The sequence below is a fragment of the Rhinatrema bivittatum genome, chromosome 1 (assembly GCF_901001135.1).
Source record: "Rhinatrema bivittatum chromosome 1, aRhiBiv1.1, whole genome shotgun sequence".
NCBI classification, from domain to species: Eukaryota; Metazoa; Chordata; class Amphibia; order Gymnophiona; family Rhinatrematidae; genus Rhinatrema; species Rhinatrema bivittatum.
In genome coordinates this window covers 537,211,997-537,227,285 of record NC_042615.1, presented here as the reverse complement: position 1 = coordinate 537,227,285, position 15,289 = coordinate 537,211,997, and the positions used below count along the sequence as shown (strand labels likewise).

General features: G+C 44.7%; 1 protein-coding gene across 4 annotated transcripts in view; it reads right to left on the bottom strand.

The window, feature by feature from the left end:
• Positions 1-15,289, bottom strand: part of PTBP3 (polypyrimidine tract binding protein 3) — a 389,014-nt gene that overhangs the window by 230,431 nt on the left and 143,294 nt on the right. The gene's annotated exons all lie outside the window — the stretch shown is intronic.

Sequence of the window (15,289 nt, the reverse complement as noted above, 5' to 3'; positions counted from 1 at the left end):
TCAACTAAGCAGCAGAAAATAAAAGTTCTGCAATCAATATAAAACAAAACAAATATATTTAGGAAAAAGCCAACTGAAACAGATGCACTTTTTTTTTTTTAATGAAAAGTCCAAAAGATCACAAATATCCTGAGTGAGATTATTCCATAAAACTGGGCCCATTACTAAAAAAGCCTGATACTCTAATAACTGTTCAGCAGAGCACAAGATATGGGACAGAATATGTGGAATTAAACAATCAACAAGATACAGGGAACTTCCACCCCAAAGAATTTAATAATCTAAAATGTACACACTATTACAATGGGCAACCAGTGCAACTGCTGTAAAATTGGCATATGGTTTCTAACAGGAAAAGCAGTAACCAGCCAGGCTGCTAAATTATGTAACTGCAAAGCTTTTAAAAATATTGCAGAAGGCCTAAATAAATGTTTACAAATTTAAATCCTTTATCTCTACATCCAAGCTACATTTGCAAAAATATATCAGAGTTTATCTACATTTATAACTATTTTAAAACTGAGTCCCAAATCAGTCTATTGCATGCATACCGAGAGCCCGGGCAACAGGTGTCCCTTTCGCACAATGGTTGATATGCTCTCTCTTTTGGGAGTTGAGACCTGTTTCTACAATGCTCCTAACATCTAATGGTCAGAGGAGCAAAAAACCTAGTTTGGGAATCTACGTCTCCCAGATGGCAGTACACAGTCTCTCATTGGGGCTGCCAGCGCTTAGGTTTTTCAAATGCATAAATACATTACACCTCAAAAACAGAAAAACATTTGACTTTAGAATGTAATTACACCTTTAGCAACACCAAATGTGCACGACTGGAAATGAGGACAGAGAAAAAAAACATACACATGACAAGCTGGAAAATAAAAGCCTTCTACCCCCTTCCCTCTCCCAGTCAACAGTATTCTCCTCAGAAAAGGAAAAAAATGCTTCCTCCTTCCTAACCAGCAACCACTTGATCACTGAAAAAACAAACAAACCCTCTTCCTTATTTCCTTCCATATCCAGTCTAAAACAGTTAAACATTAAAAAAAAAAAAAATGAAAAAAATCCCTCTTTCCCTCCCCAGTAAGTCCCCAGCTCCCCAAACAAAAAAAACCAACAAAAAAAAACCCCAGAACAAAATCCCCCCTCCCTGCTAGCCAGCAACACTACTATAATTAATACCCCCTTCCCCATGGGCTATTTTTTTTTTCTAGTTGGGGTCAGTTTCAATCTCTGTGAGGGCAACAACTGCAGCTAGATATTAACGAGCTGAGCTAAGACAGTCAGCATCTGCTCAGATCTCAGGCCCTGTCCCTTCCTGGCTTCAGTATGGGAGGTGAGGGCTGAAAGAGAAACAGACATTCAGCAGCATCCAATCTCCTCCCAGACATCGGGACTCAGAACTGGCCCCAAAAGTAAAATAAAAAAGAAAGTCCGTACAGTTGTGGTGTGTGTGTGTGTGTTGGGGGGAGGGGGTTGGGTTAGGAAGCTTCCACTAGCTGTGGTACAGGGTGCAGTGCAGCACAGTGAATGCAGCTGCAGGGAGGGTCAATCCTCATCCTCCCGCAATTACTGTTGCTCCACAGACTTGCAGAAATGCTGCCAGGGTCTGGTGCCGGTCCACTGATTAGTGGTTAAGGCAAACTGCTATAAATCAACACATTTGTAAATATAAAAGATCAAATATAGCAAGAAAAAAGTACACAGATAGGTCCCACGTTCTATTAACAGTTTCTTCAAAAACCATACTTGAACACAGTATTAACTACCACCCAATTTATTGGATCATCCCCTAATTCTAGCTCGCTTTGTTTTGTTTTTTTTAAAACAAAACATCCACTAACCAGAAATATTTATGAAGGCAGGAGTGGAACTCTATCAGGTGCCAGGTTGCATAAAAATTGGTATCCAGCACCTGCCACTGGCTGAGAAGCTACTGCGAGTGTGAATTGAAAAGAGAAGCCTGACAAGAGCTGCTGCTACCTGCTGCAAGCTCAGCTGTGAGCAAGCACAAACAAGCAGCTCAATCCACAGCAGGTCCAGTCTGGAAGGAGAACAGTCACTGCTTGTGGCGGGCTGGGTCAGAAAGAACTGCTGCAGCCTAAATTTACTCCCTGACCTACAGAAGTTGGAAAGGAGGAAAGGGAGAAAAACACAAACAAGCAAAAAATTAAAAATTCTAAAACTAAAATAAGAGCCAAAACAAAAAAAACAAAAAAAAAACTCCGACAACACAAAATTAACAAAAATGAAAAAAAATCTGAAATAGAACATTTCCTTGGGAGCTCTGCATGGCTAACCTTCAGGCATTAGCTTTATACAAATCAATTCATTAGGAAAGCATGCAAGCAAAACCATGATATTAAAAACTGTTTTCAAAACTGCCTTGCTAGATTTGGTTTTAGCTGGTCTGGTTAACCCAGTGCTTGCTATCCATGTTCTTTCACTATGACATTTAAGTTCTAAAATATTTTTAGTCAGCATACACCCTCTGATGTCACTGAGGACTGTGACGGACGTTAAACAGCGCCAGAACACCAGGCGTCGCGCGCTGAAGGGGCACTCCCCTTTGTGCATCCCTTTGTGCATCCCGTAGTGTTAGCCATTCCCCATGTTCTTTTATATCCCTTGTTAACAATCCTCATATTTAAATGTTTAATGTATTTGACAAAGATAACGCATAAGTTCCTGCAAATTTTGTTTAAATGTAAACCGATGTGATATGTAAAATCGAACACCGGTATATAAAAGTAAATAAATAAAATAAAATTCTTCTTTTGATGTTCAATTGACAGATTACTCTTGGAATTCTGAACAATTGCACAGCACTGAATTTGCACAGAATTCCGCTCTGGTGCATAATTTAAAATTTGGGCACAGAATGTGGCTGCATAGCTCCCAAACAGGCCGATACAGTAAAACCCGCAGGAGAGCCGGCACTCCAAGGCGAGCGCCCGCTCTCCCAACCCACGCACAGGCCACTCTCCTGTGCGCGCGATTTAGTATGCAAATGAGGGCCCACAGTAAAAAAAAAGGCGGCTGTCAGCCAGTTTGACAGCGCCGCTCAATTTTGCTGGCATCTGTTCTCAAACTTGCTGACAGCCACGGGTTCAGAAAACAGACGCCGGCATAATTGAGCGTCCGTCTTCCGACCCACAGGCCGATTTAAAGTTTTTTTTTTTTTTATTTTAATTTTTTTAAAATTTTGGGGCCTCCGACTTAATATAGCTATGATATTAAGTCTGAGGTTGTACAGAAAAGCAGTTTTTTCTGCTTTTGTGTACACTTCCCTGGCGCCGGCAGAAATTAACGCCAGCCTTTGGGCAGGCGTTAAGTTTTGAAAGTAAAATGTGCTGCTTCGCTGCACATTTTGCTTTCTAGATCACGCGGGAATAACTTATAGGGCCATCAACATGCATTTGCATGTTGCGGGTGCTATTAGTTTGGGGGGGGTTGGCCGCGCGTTTTCGACGCACTATTACCCCTTACTGTATAAGGGGTAAAGCTAGCACGGCCAAAACGCGCGACCAAACCCGGGCTAACAGTGCTCTCCACCGGAGTACACTGTACTGTATCGGCCCGAAAGTGAATCACACTCAGGAAGGAAGGAGTTGCCTCATAAGTCGGCTTGCATAACCCTGGAAGAAGGAAATGCAAGGGCAGCTCCAGAAGAAGCAGCTGTTGGTCTGTATAGCTCCAGAAGAGATGGCACTGTTCTGTGCTAGAGAGAGAAAAGGGGGGTGGGAGGGGTTTGAGTCTGGAGAGAGAACTAAGGAAGAGTTGAGCCTAGAAAGGAGAAAACAACTGGTGTAAAAAATGGAGTGTCAATCCTGGAAGAGGGATAGAGTGGGCATGAGTGGTAGGGTCAAGAAGTAGGGGGAAGAGCTGGGGAGAGAACTTGTGGCAGGGGGATCAAGCCTGGGAGAGCAGTGACAGAATGGGAAGGTTGAACCTGAATGTGGTAAGAGCACAGAGGGAGTCTTTGCTTTGGGGTGGGGAGACACTGGGGCGATCAAGCTTAAGAGGGAGGACGCGAGAAGTTAGGAGGAAAAGAGAAAAACAGGGTGACCGGCCTTATACTGATTACAATATTCCTGAAGCAGGCCCTGCATGAAATGTACAATTACAGGCTATACAGAGATAGGCGTACCATCCACACCATGGTGATAAGCGCCAATCACACTAAGATGAACTGACTGAGTTGGTTTTAAAGCCAGCCTCTGAAAGGTGCAGAAGGTAGTCAAGTGGTTTTGTGTAGGGCAGGAGAATGGATCTAAGGCCTTCCACTCATACCACTCGGAAAACCTCCTTTACTTCAGTCCGTAGGACTTTCTAGTGGAAGGCTTTCTGGAAGCCATCAAGACCAGACATCCTCAAAAAGATCAAGTGGCTGCAGGATTAACCTCTCAACATCCAAAGCTGTGAGCGACAGGGCCTGGAGGTTGGGATGCCACAGCCTGCCCTGATCTTGCATAAGATCAGATCTGGGGAAGTCACCAGACTGATCAGTTTCTAGATGGACTCCCACCACAGTAGTGGAAACCAGACCTGCCTCAGCCAATGAGAGGCTATGAGGTTCAGTGTCCTGTCCTTGCGAAGCTTCAAGAGGGTCTTTGCCACTAAGGGAATCAGAGGATATGCAAACAGAAGACCTTTGCCTCAGTGACGGGCAAGGGCATCCAAGGCTGGTTTGCCGTTAAACCTGGACAGGGAGCAGAACAGAGCACCTTCCTGCTGCAGGGAGATGTGACCAGATCTACATCTGGGCTCCTCCAAAGGCGGAAAATCTGATTTGCTACCTCCTGGGTCCAGGCACCACTCGTGAGGTCTGAAGGCTCGACTCAGTCTGTCCGTTATCAAGTTCTCAGTTCCAGCCAAGTACATGGCTCTGAGCACCATCCCATGGGCCAGGGCCAGGGCCCAGGTCCAGATCTGGACTGCTTCCTGACACAGGAGGTATGATTCCATGCCTCCCTGCTTGTTGACATACCACAGTGCTACTTGGTTGGTGGTCTGGATCAGGATAATTTTGTTGGAAAGCCGATCTCTGAAAGTCCATAGCACGTATCTGATCACACAAAGCTCCAGGAAGTTGATTTGACAAGAATGCTCCTAAGCGGACCACAGTCCCTGGGTGCAGAGTCCATCTACATTAGCTCCCCACTCCAGGGTAGATGCATCCATGGTAATCACAGTTTGAGAAGGAAGCCTCCAAAAGGAAGTCCCCTGTTCTAGACTAGAAAGTACATGCCACCAGGACAAAGAGTCCCAGAGAGACGGGGTGACTCGGATGCAATCCTGGAGGCTTAGTGGCTTGGTGCCACTGCAACCTCAGGGTCCATTATGCTCTGCACATATGTAAGCATGCCAAAGGAGTGACATGGACTGTCGTGGCCATGTGATCCAATAGCTTCAACATGTGCCAAGCAGATACCTGCTAGCTCTGTTGCATCTGTCACAATGGTCACAAGAGTGCCAGCCCTCTGGCATGGCAGAAAGGCCTTGGCTTGGGCCATGTTTAGCAGGGCTCCAATGAAGTCCAATTAAGGTGACTGACTGAGATGGGACTTTAGGTAGTTGAGAATGAACCCTACTGTCTCCAACACCCGAATGGTCAAGCGCGTGGACCAGATGGCCCCTACCTGAGCTGTACTCTTGACCAGCCAATTGACCAGATACGAGAAAACAAGCATTCCCAGTTGTGGAGGTGCGCCGCCACCACAGCCAGGAATCTTGTAAAGACTCGTGGGGCGGATGCGAGCCCGAACAGCAATACCCGGTACTGCAAGTGATGTTTCCCCACCACAAATCAGAGATACTTTCTGTGACAGGGAAAGATCTCAATTTGGGTGTATGCGTCCTTTAGGTCAAGGGAGCATAGCCAGTCCCCTTTTTGCTAGAGAGGGATCAAGGTGCCCAAGCAAGCCATCTTGAACTTTTTTTTTTTTAGGAACTTGTTCAAGGCCCTCAGGTCTGGATTGGGAAGGAGTCCTCCTGTTTTCTTTGGAATCAGGAATTACCTGGAGTAGTATCCCTGCCCTCTTTGCCTTGGTGGTATGGGTTAGACTACGCTGGCTGTTAAGAGGGAGCCATTAAGAAGGAGGAGAGCTCAATCTGTAGTACTTCCTGATACGCTACTGGCCCCCAAAATGGGCACAGAGGGCAATTTGGCGAGACACCCAAAAGGTTTAATGGTACCCCTGGGTGGATGATTGACAAAACCCAATGGTCCAAGGTTACACTGGGCCACCAGTTCAAAGAACTGCAGCCTGTCCCCGACTGGAGGGTCCGTCATCCCAGGTACAAGCAACTGGCTTATGCTCCCTAAGGCCCAGATATAACTCCATCCCTGGAGTTGACTGAGAAGCTGGCTAGGGCTTAGGAGTTTTCTGCTGCCTGGAACGGCCACGGGAGCTCTGATGTGTACGGGATTGAGGAGGAGGAGGATAGTACTTCCTGGGCCCCTACCTCGACGGCCTCCTGGATAAGGACGGGTCCAGAGTGCTAGTGGAGAGTGGTTGGAGGGTTTCACGATGGTCCCAGAGTTGGGCCACAATATCCTTCACTCTATCTTCAAAATGATTCTCTCCAGTGCATGGCACATCAGCAAATTGTTCCTGTACCTCTGGTCTGAGATCCAAGGCCCGCAGCCATGCCAGTCTGTGGACACTGATTCCTGCTGCAGAGACCCTCAATGCAGATTCAAAAACATCGTAGGTCGTACAGAGCTCATGTTTTCCACACTTCAAACCCTTGCACACCAGTGACATGAGGGTGCCTTGCTGCTATTAAGGCAGCTGCTCAGCCACCTCCTGCACCTATACTTCCCTATGTCCCACGAGTATCGGCTTATGTGGAGTTGGTAGGCACCCATGCAGGAACTTAGCATGGTGCCTTGGAACACCTTCCTCCCAAGAGCGTCCGACTCTCTGTGGTCCTTCCCCAGGGGCGCCGAGGAGTGTGTCCTAGAGTGTTTGGCTCTCGAGAACGGATTCGACCACAGATTGGTGGAGTAGAGGACGTTTATCGAATCTGGCAGCTTTTTGGATGAGGTAAACCACATCCGCCTTCTTATTCATGGGACACACTAAGGGGGCGTTCCCAAATCCTCAGCAGCAACTCCGTAAGGATCTCGTGTACCAGGACTGCCACAATCTCCTTAGGATGCTTCACGAACTGAAGAATCAAGTATTTTGTGCCTGTCTTCTTCAGTCAAAAGCTGGAACAGATGGCCTCTGCCATCACCCTGACGAACCCTGCGAAGATCCAGTCTTCAGGCAGGGGACTTCCTTCGCTCCTCTAGAGAGGGTCTGACAGGAGACCATCCAAATCCTCAGAGAAGGATTCCATCTGTTCATCCTCCCAGGGGTCATTGGGACCCTCATCCTCACTGTATACTACAGGGGATGGGGCCCTAGGTGGTCTGCTGAAGTCCAGAGGTGCAAGCACCGATGGAACTGGACAGGGGACTACTGGCCTTGGTGGTTCCCCCAGCCTCGGTGGAGCTTCCTCTTTGGAGTAACCAGCGATGACCACCATCTTAGTAAGGGGAGGCCTCTGCACCCTGGACACCAGGTCCATCCCGGGAACTGACACCAACTGGGTCAGTAAGACAATAATGAGCACATCGAGCTTCTCCAGAAGCAGTACAAGCACAGGCAGCACCAGCTCAGGTGCTGTCTGTGCCATGGGACTGAAGCCCTGCAGCTCCCACTCCACTGCTAGCTGACTATACTCCAGCTCCTCCTTGAACTTTGCTGATGCTAACACTAACTGGGAGGAAGGAGGGGTGGTCAGATTTTCTTCTGACCCATGAGGGGGATCAGCAACCAGCACCAGGATCAGTGGAGGCTGTCTCGGGCCCTGGGTATTGCTGAGGTTTGCTGCTCCTCGCCACAGGGTCACTTCAGGGACATCACGGCAAAAGCCGGTGTGTCCCTGTGCCTGGCATTGTGCTTTGACGGTGACCAGTGGGCTTCCCATCATACTTGGCCCAGGTTTTCCCCAGTGCCTAGGTCAAGGATGATGAACCCAATATCCTCATCCCGGAAGAGACAGATGACGGTTGGTCTCTGGCACCCCTATCCACTGGTGACCTCAACAGAACAGATGGTCCCATCGATACTGATTGAGTGGTGTCCATCGGTGCAACTCAGAGGTCTTCTGATGCCAATGGCTCAGAATTCCTCAACCCGAAGAGGTTGTCCATCTTGTCAAGTTGAAGCCAACATCCTTTAGGAGTCGTCTGAGTGCATAAGAGGCAATCCTGAACGTCATGTGATGCCCCCAGGCAGAGGATGCAAACCTCATGACGATCAGTAATAGATATGGTCCTCGGGCACTGGGGGCATCGGCAGAAGTAGAATGCAGCCATGATGGGATGAAACAAATGGGGAAAGAGACAGAATGATGGTGGCAGGAACCAATGGAAAGCTGGCACCGAGGCACTTCCATCATGGGGGGAACTGACCACGAAAGAAAACTTACCTGAACACCGAAAACCCTGAGTGGGGACACTATGGGGTGGCACAGAGAAGGACCTAGCAACGGACTTTAGAAGAAGCGAAAACCACAAAAAAGTTTTCCATGAGGCAAAAAAGCCAAATGTTTTAGAGCTGAATCCAATTGTGATGCTGATAACTTCATTGGGGGGGGGGGGGGGGGGGGGGGGGAGACGACACTGAAGAGGGACCCCTGCATGGACACATGGCATAGGGCATGTTGAGCATGCTCAGAGTGCCTAGTCAAAGTTTCTAGAAACTGAAAAGTTTTCCCACATCTGGCTCCATCTGATGTCACCCATGTGAGGACTACCATCCTGCTTGTCCTCAGAGAAAATAGTCAGCCCAACTGCAAGCTATACCAGTTTAGTTATGCTGATGGCCAGAAAATGCAGACCCAGAAATCTCTAACCTACCTTACACAAATCCTTTGCAACCCTTCACCGTTTGATAGGTGCATTGTAAGGAAGGTATTAAAAAAAGAAAAAATTATGTATACTGCAAAGTTCTTAAACCCTGGTCCACAACAACAAACATACAAGTGTTTTTTGTGGCCTATTATTCTGATTCTTACATCAAATGCATGCAAATACATTTTAGTAATATTTATTTTTTTAGCTCATGCATTTTCATTGGTTGTTCAAGGTGACATTCAGGCACTACAGGTAGTCTGTCTCCAGATGGTTTACAATCCAAGTACGTACCTGAGGCAATTGAGGTTTAAGTGACTGCCCAGGGTCATAAGGACCATCAGTGGGATTTTAACCCTAGCTTCTCTTTTCTCAGCCTGCTACTCTAACCAACCCATTTGTTCAAACATGCTGAAAACCAGATCTGACTTCAGTTGAGATTGGAATTACAAGACCTTGATGTTTATGAGCATCTTATAACCCTCTTATTAAACTGAAATCCCTTGGCATTATAGGATAAATGCCAATCTAATGCATGTCATGTCAGTCAAAATAGAAAAGCAAGGGCCTTCAATTTAATTGATGAATTTTCCTAAGCCATACAGAACCTATCCTGGAGCAGAGTGCACTCTCTGCACACTGCAGGAGTCCAAGACATTGAAGTCACACTTGCAGATGAAAAGGCCTGCATAGTGCTGGCACATCCAGCAAGTCAAGTCTGAACAGTTGCTTATAGGTGTTTAGTGGACATATTGAGCACTAGCATCCACTCAGTTTCCTTCGTGTGTTCTTTCAGCTGCCTCAGAACACGCCAATGCACTAAACTGTCTATTTGTAACCCTGCCTCACATCCTACTATATACAAATCAGACAGAACATATGCCATAAGAACCTGTTATACGGGTCAGACCAAGGGTCCATCAAGCCCAGCATCCTGTTTCTAACAGTGGCCAATCAAGGCTATAAGAATCTGGCAGGTACCCAAAAACTAAGTCTATCCCAAGCTACTGTTGCTAGTAACAGCAGTGACTATTTTCTAAGTCAATGAATAGCAGATAATGGACTTCTCAAAGAATTTATCCAATCCTTTTTTAAATACAGCTACACTAACCACATCCCCTGGTAACAAATTCCAGAGTTTAATTGTGCGTTGAGTGAAAAAGAACTTTCTCCAATTAGTTTTAAATGTGCCACATGTTAGCTTCATGGAATGCCCCCTAGTCCTTCTATTATCTGAAAGCGTAAATAACCGATTCACATTTACCTGTTCTAGACCTCTCATATCCCCCCCTCAGCCATCTCTTCTCCAAGCTGAACAGTCCTAACCTCTTTAGTCTTTCCTCATAGGGGAGCTATTCCATCCCCATTGTCTTTTGGTCGCCCTTCTCTGTACCTTTCTCCATCGTAACTATATCTTTTTTGAGATGCGGCGACCAGAATTGTACACAGTATTCAAGGTGCGGTCTCACCATGGAGCGAAAGAGGCATTACGACATTTTCCGTTTTATTCACCATTCCCTTTCTAATAATTCACAACATTGTTTGCTTTTCTGACTGCCACAGCACACTGAACAGACGATTTCAATGTGTTATCCACTATAACGCCTAGATCTCTTTCTTGGGTGGTAGCTCCTAATATGGAACCTAACATTGTATAACTATAGCATGGGTTTTTTTCCCTATATGCATCACCTTGCACTTGTCCACATTAAATTTCATCTGCCATTTCGATGCCCAATTTTCCAGTCTCACAAGGTCTTCCTGCAATTTATAACAATCTGCTTGTGATTTAACTACTCTGAATAATTTTGTATCTGCAAATTTGCTTACCTCACTCATCTTATTCCTTTCCAAATCATTTATAAATATATGGAAAAGCACAGGTCCCAGTACAGATCCCTGAGGCACTCCCCACTGCCCACGCCCCCCTCCACTGAGAAAAATTGTTCATTTAATCCTAATCTTTGTTTTCTGTCTTTTAGCCAATTTGTAATCCACGAAAGGTCATCGCCACCTATCCCATGACTTTTTTCTTTTCCTAGAAGCCTCTCATGAGGAACTTTGACAAATGCCTTCTGAAAATCCAAATACACATCTACCCATTCACCTTTATCTATATGTTTTTTAACCCCTTCAAAAAAGATTTGTGAGGCAAGACTTGCCTTGGATAAAGCCATGCTGACTTTGTTCTAATAAACCATGTCTTTCTATATGTTCTGTGATTTTGATCTTTAGAACACTTTCCACTATTTTTCCTAGCACTGAAGTTAGACTAACTGGTCTGTAGTTTCCCGGATCGCCCCTGGAGCCCTTTTTAAATATTGGGGTTACATTAGCTACTCTCCAGTCAGGTACAATGGATAATTTTGATGATAGGTTACAAATTTTTTACTAACAGATCTGAAATTTCATTTTTGAGTTCCTTCAGAACTCTGGGGTGTATACCATCCGGGTCCAGGTGATTTACTACTCTTCAGTTTGTCAATCAGGCCTACCACATCTTCTAGGTTCACCGTGATTTGGTTCAGTCCATCTGAATCACTACCCATGAAAACCTTCTCTGGAACAGTTATCTTTCCAACATCCTCTTCAGTAAACACCGAAGCAAAGAAATAGTTTAATCTTTCCGTGGTAGCCTTATCTGGGCCACACCGAGTCAGACCAAAGGTCTACCAAGCCCAATATCCTATCTCTAACAGTGCCCAATTCAGTTCACAAGAACCTGGCAAGTACCCAAACATTAAATAGATCCCATGTTAGTAATGCTGGTAATAAGCAGTGGCTATTCCCTATTGATTAATAATTTATGGCCCTCTCCTCCAGGAACTCATCCAAACCTTTTTTAAACCCAGCTACATTAGCTGTCTTAATCCCATCCTCTGGCAACCAATTCCAGAGCTTAATTGTGCATTGAATGAAAAAGAATTTTCTCAGATATGTTTTAAATATGCTACTTGCTAACTTCACAGTCCTTGCATTATCCGAAAGAGGAAAACTCACATTTACCCGTTCAAGTCCTTTCATGATTTTGTAGACCTCCATCATATCCCCCACTCAGTGGTCTCTTCTCTAAGCTTAACAGCCCTAATCTCTTTAGCCTTTCCTCATACGGGAGCTGTCTATGCCCTTCATCATTTTGGTTACCCTTCTCTGTACTTTCTCCAGTACAACTATATCTTTGAGATGCAGGGATCAGAACTGCATACAGTATTCAAGGTGCACTCTTACCATGGAGTAATAAAGGGGTGTTATGACATCCTCAGTTTTATTTGCCATTCCCTTCTTAATTCCTAAACATTGTTTGCTTTAACCACCACAGCACACTAAGCAGTTTTCATTGTATTATCCATTATGATGCCCAGATCTTTTTCCTGGGTGTTACTCATAAAATGGAACCTGTGTTGCTACAGCATGGGTTAGTTTTCCCCTATATGATTTACCTTACACTTGTCCACATTATATTTTACAGCAGTAGCTTTTGTGCAGAGAGCTAGATTTTTTTTTTTTTTTTTTTTAATTCTTTTAATATACCGATGCTCAAGACAAGTCTTATCGTACCGGTTTACAATAGAACTAGGGGTAAAAACCACATTAACAACTATAGAGAAGACAAAGTTACAACAAACAGGGAGCATAAACTTGGGCATTAGGAGAGAGGAAGAAGTTCAAACGAATACAACTGGAGGTACACCTCTACCATTCAATTCAGGAAAGCATGTCCATCTGACATACTCAGCGATCAGCTATCCAAAGAACTCTCTAACCTAGACCTAGCTAATCCTGACTCAGCCCTATCCTCCTGGCAAAAGATTACAGAAACAGTCGCAAACAAATGGTGCCCAATAATCTCCAAATCACTCAACCCAACAAAAAAGGGAAACCAACCTTGGTTCTGCTCAGAACTGAAACAGATGAAACAGGACTTACGCCAGAAAGAAAATAGATGGCGCAAAACCCCTAACAAAACAACCCTCTCAACATACAAGGGATTCTTAAATCACTACAGGACCGCCATTCTACAGAAAAAAAAGGAATACTATGCAAACAAAATACACCATTTTCAGTATGATGCCCAGGCCCTATTCGCTTACGTATCGGAAATCACTAAATCGACCTCACCACCTATTCCAGATGAACAAGCTCTCTCCAAAGCTATAGAACTCGCTTCTTTCTTCCAACAGAAGATCTTAAATACCCTCGCCCTCCTTCCTACAAATACAACTCCCCTCAAGTCAGGCGAGAATTCCAATTCTCTAAATAGACCCAAATTTGACTGTTTCGAATCAATCTCCACCAAAGAGATAGAATCCCTTCTAAAAAGACAGAAACCATCTAGCCATCCGGCTGATAATATTCCATCGAGACTCCTGCTTCTCATCCCAAACTTGATCTCAGGACCTCTGACCAGCATCATAAACAGCCTCCTAACCCAAGGAAGCTACTCAGACATCCTAAAAACCGCTTCACTCAAGCCCCTCCTCAAGAAATACAATTTAGACCCAAATGTACCAGCAAATTTCAGACCCATCTCTAACCTCCCATTCGTCGCTAAACTAACGGAGAAACTGGTAAACACACAGCTTTCTGACTATCTGGAAGACCACAAGATCTTACACCCTTCGCAATATGGTTTCCGTAAATCACGCAACACTGAAACCCTCCTCATTTCACTAACAGACCATATTATTATGGGGTTAGACAAAGGACATTCCTTCTTACTAGTCCTATTAGACATATCGGCGGCTTTCGACACCATCACACCATCCTGTTGGATCGCCTAGCAGGTATCGGCATCTCCGGATCTGCTTACAACTGGTTCAAGTCCTTCCTCAGCAATAGGACTTACAAAGTCAAAATCAACAATAAAGAGTCACCCCTAACAAAATCTAACCTTGGCGTACCACAAGGATCTTCTTTATCCCCAACCCTCTTCAACATATACCTCCTCCCCCTCAGCCAACTGTTAACAGATCTCAACCTAATTCATTATCTGTACGCAGACGACGTACAGATTCTAATCCCCATAACAGAATCAATCTCAAAAGCGCTCACCCATTGGAATAACTGCCTACTATCCATCACCAATCTACTCAACAGCTTAAACTTGGTCCTCAACGCCTCTAAGACAGAGCTTCTCCTCATCTCCTCAAATGATAACAATATCTCCCAACCATCACCACTCAACTCTCACATCACATGTAAGCAGGTTAGAGATCTTGGGGTGATTTTAGACAATCGACTAAACCTAAGGAAAATGGTCAACACAACAACTAAAGATTGCTTCTACAGATTACAGGTTCTAAAACGACTTAAACCACTCTTATTCTTCCATGACTTCAGGACAGTCCTCCAAGCGCTACTGTTCGCCAAAATAGACTACTGCAGCACCCTTCTACTAGGACTCCCCAAATCCACTACCAAACCTCTGCAGATGATACAAAATGCGGCAGCAAGATTGTTGACCAGTACCAGCCGCTGCGAACACATCTCACCCATACTCAGGAACCTACACTGGTTACCAGCAAATTTCAGAATTCTATACAAATCAATCACCTTAATCCACAAAACCATCCATCATCAACTTCAACTTGACCTGGAAATACCATTCAAACGCCACTCCTCTAACAGACCAACTAGAGATATTTACAAAGGCACTCTAAATGTTCCCCCCACTAAAGCCACACGCCTCGCTACGACCAAAGACAGAGCCTTTTCGATAGCAGGCCCATCTATCTGGAATAGCATCCCATCAAATCTCAGACTGGAGCCTTGCCTTTTAACTTTCAGAAAAAGACTTAAAACCTGGCTCTTTCACCAAGCCTTCCCTGAACCACCAGACAATTACTAGTTGGCCTTCATTCCTACCCGGTCTGGCACTCCGTTTCTCAAAGAAAAAATGGACTCAAACTTTCAGGTTAAAGCACTGTTCTTAAGTTTTTAACTTGTTCGCTCTATGGTAACAATACTTTACCGGCCTTTCTTCTTTCCAGCTTGTTGCAAGCTTCCAAGTTCTCTCCCCCCTGTTGATTGTAACTTTGACTTATTCCTACTTAGTTATCTTTCGTTTACGTGAATTGTTACTCTAGTTTTTCCCTTTGTTAAACTGTAAACCGATCCGATATGGTAATTTACTATGAAGGTCGGTATAAAAAACTGTTAAAATAAAATATAATACATGATCATGTACCACCACCTGTGTTTTTCCTACAGTTCTGCACTATTTTACTATAAAAATCAGTTTATTACATTGAGTGTATTTGATATTTTAAATGGACAGTGTTTAAACTTGGAATACTGTGTACAATTCTGGAGACCGCACCTTCAAAAGGATATAAACTGGATGGAGTCTGTCCTGAGGGTGGTTATTAAAATAGTCCG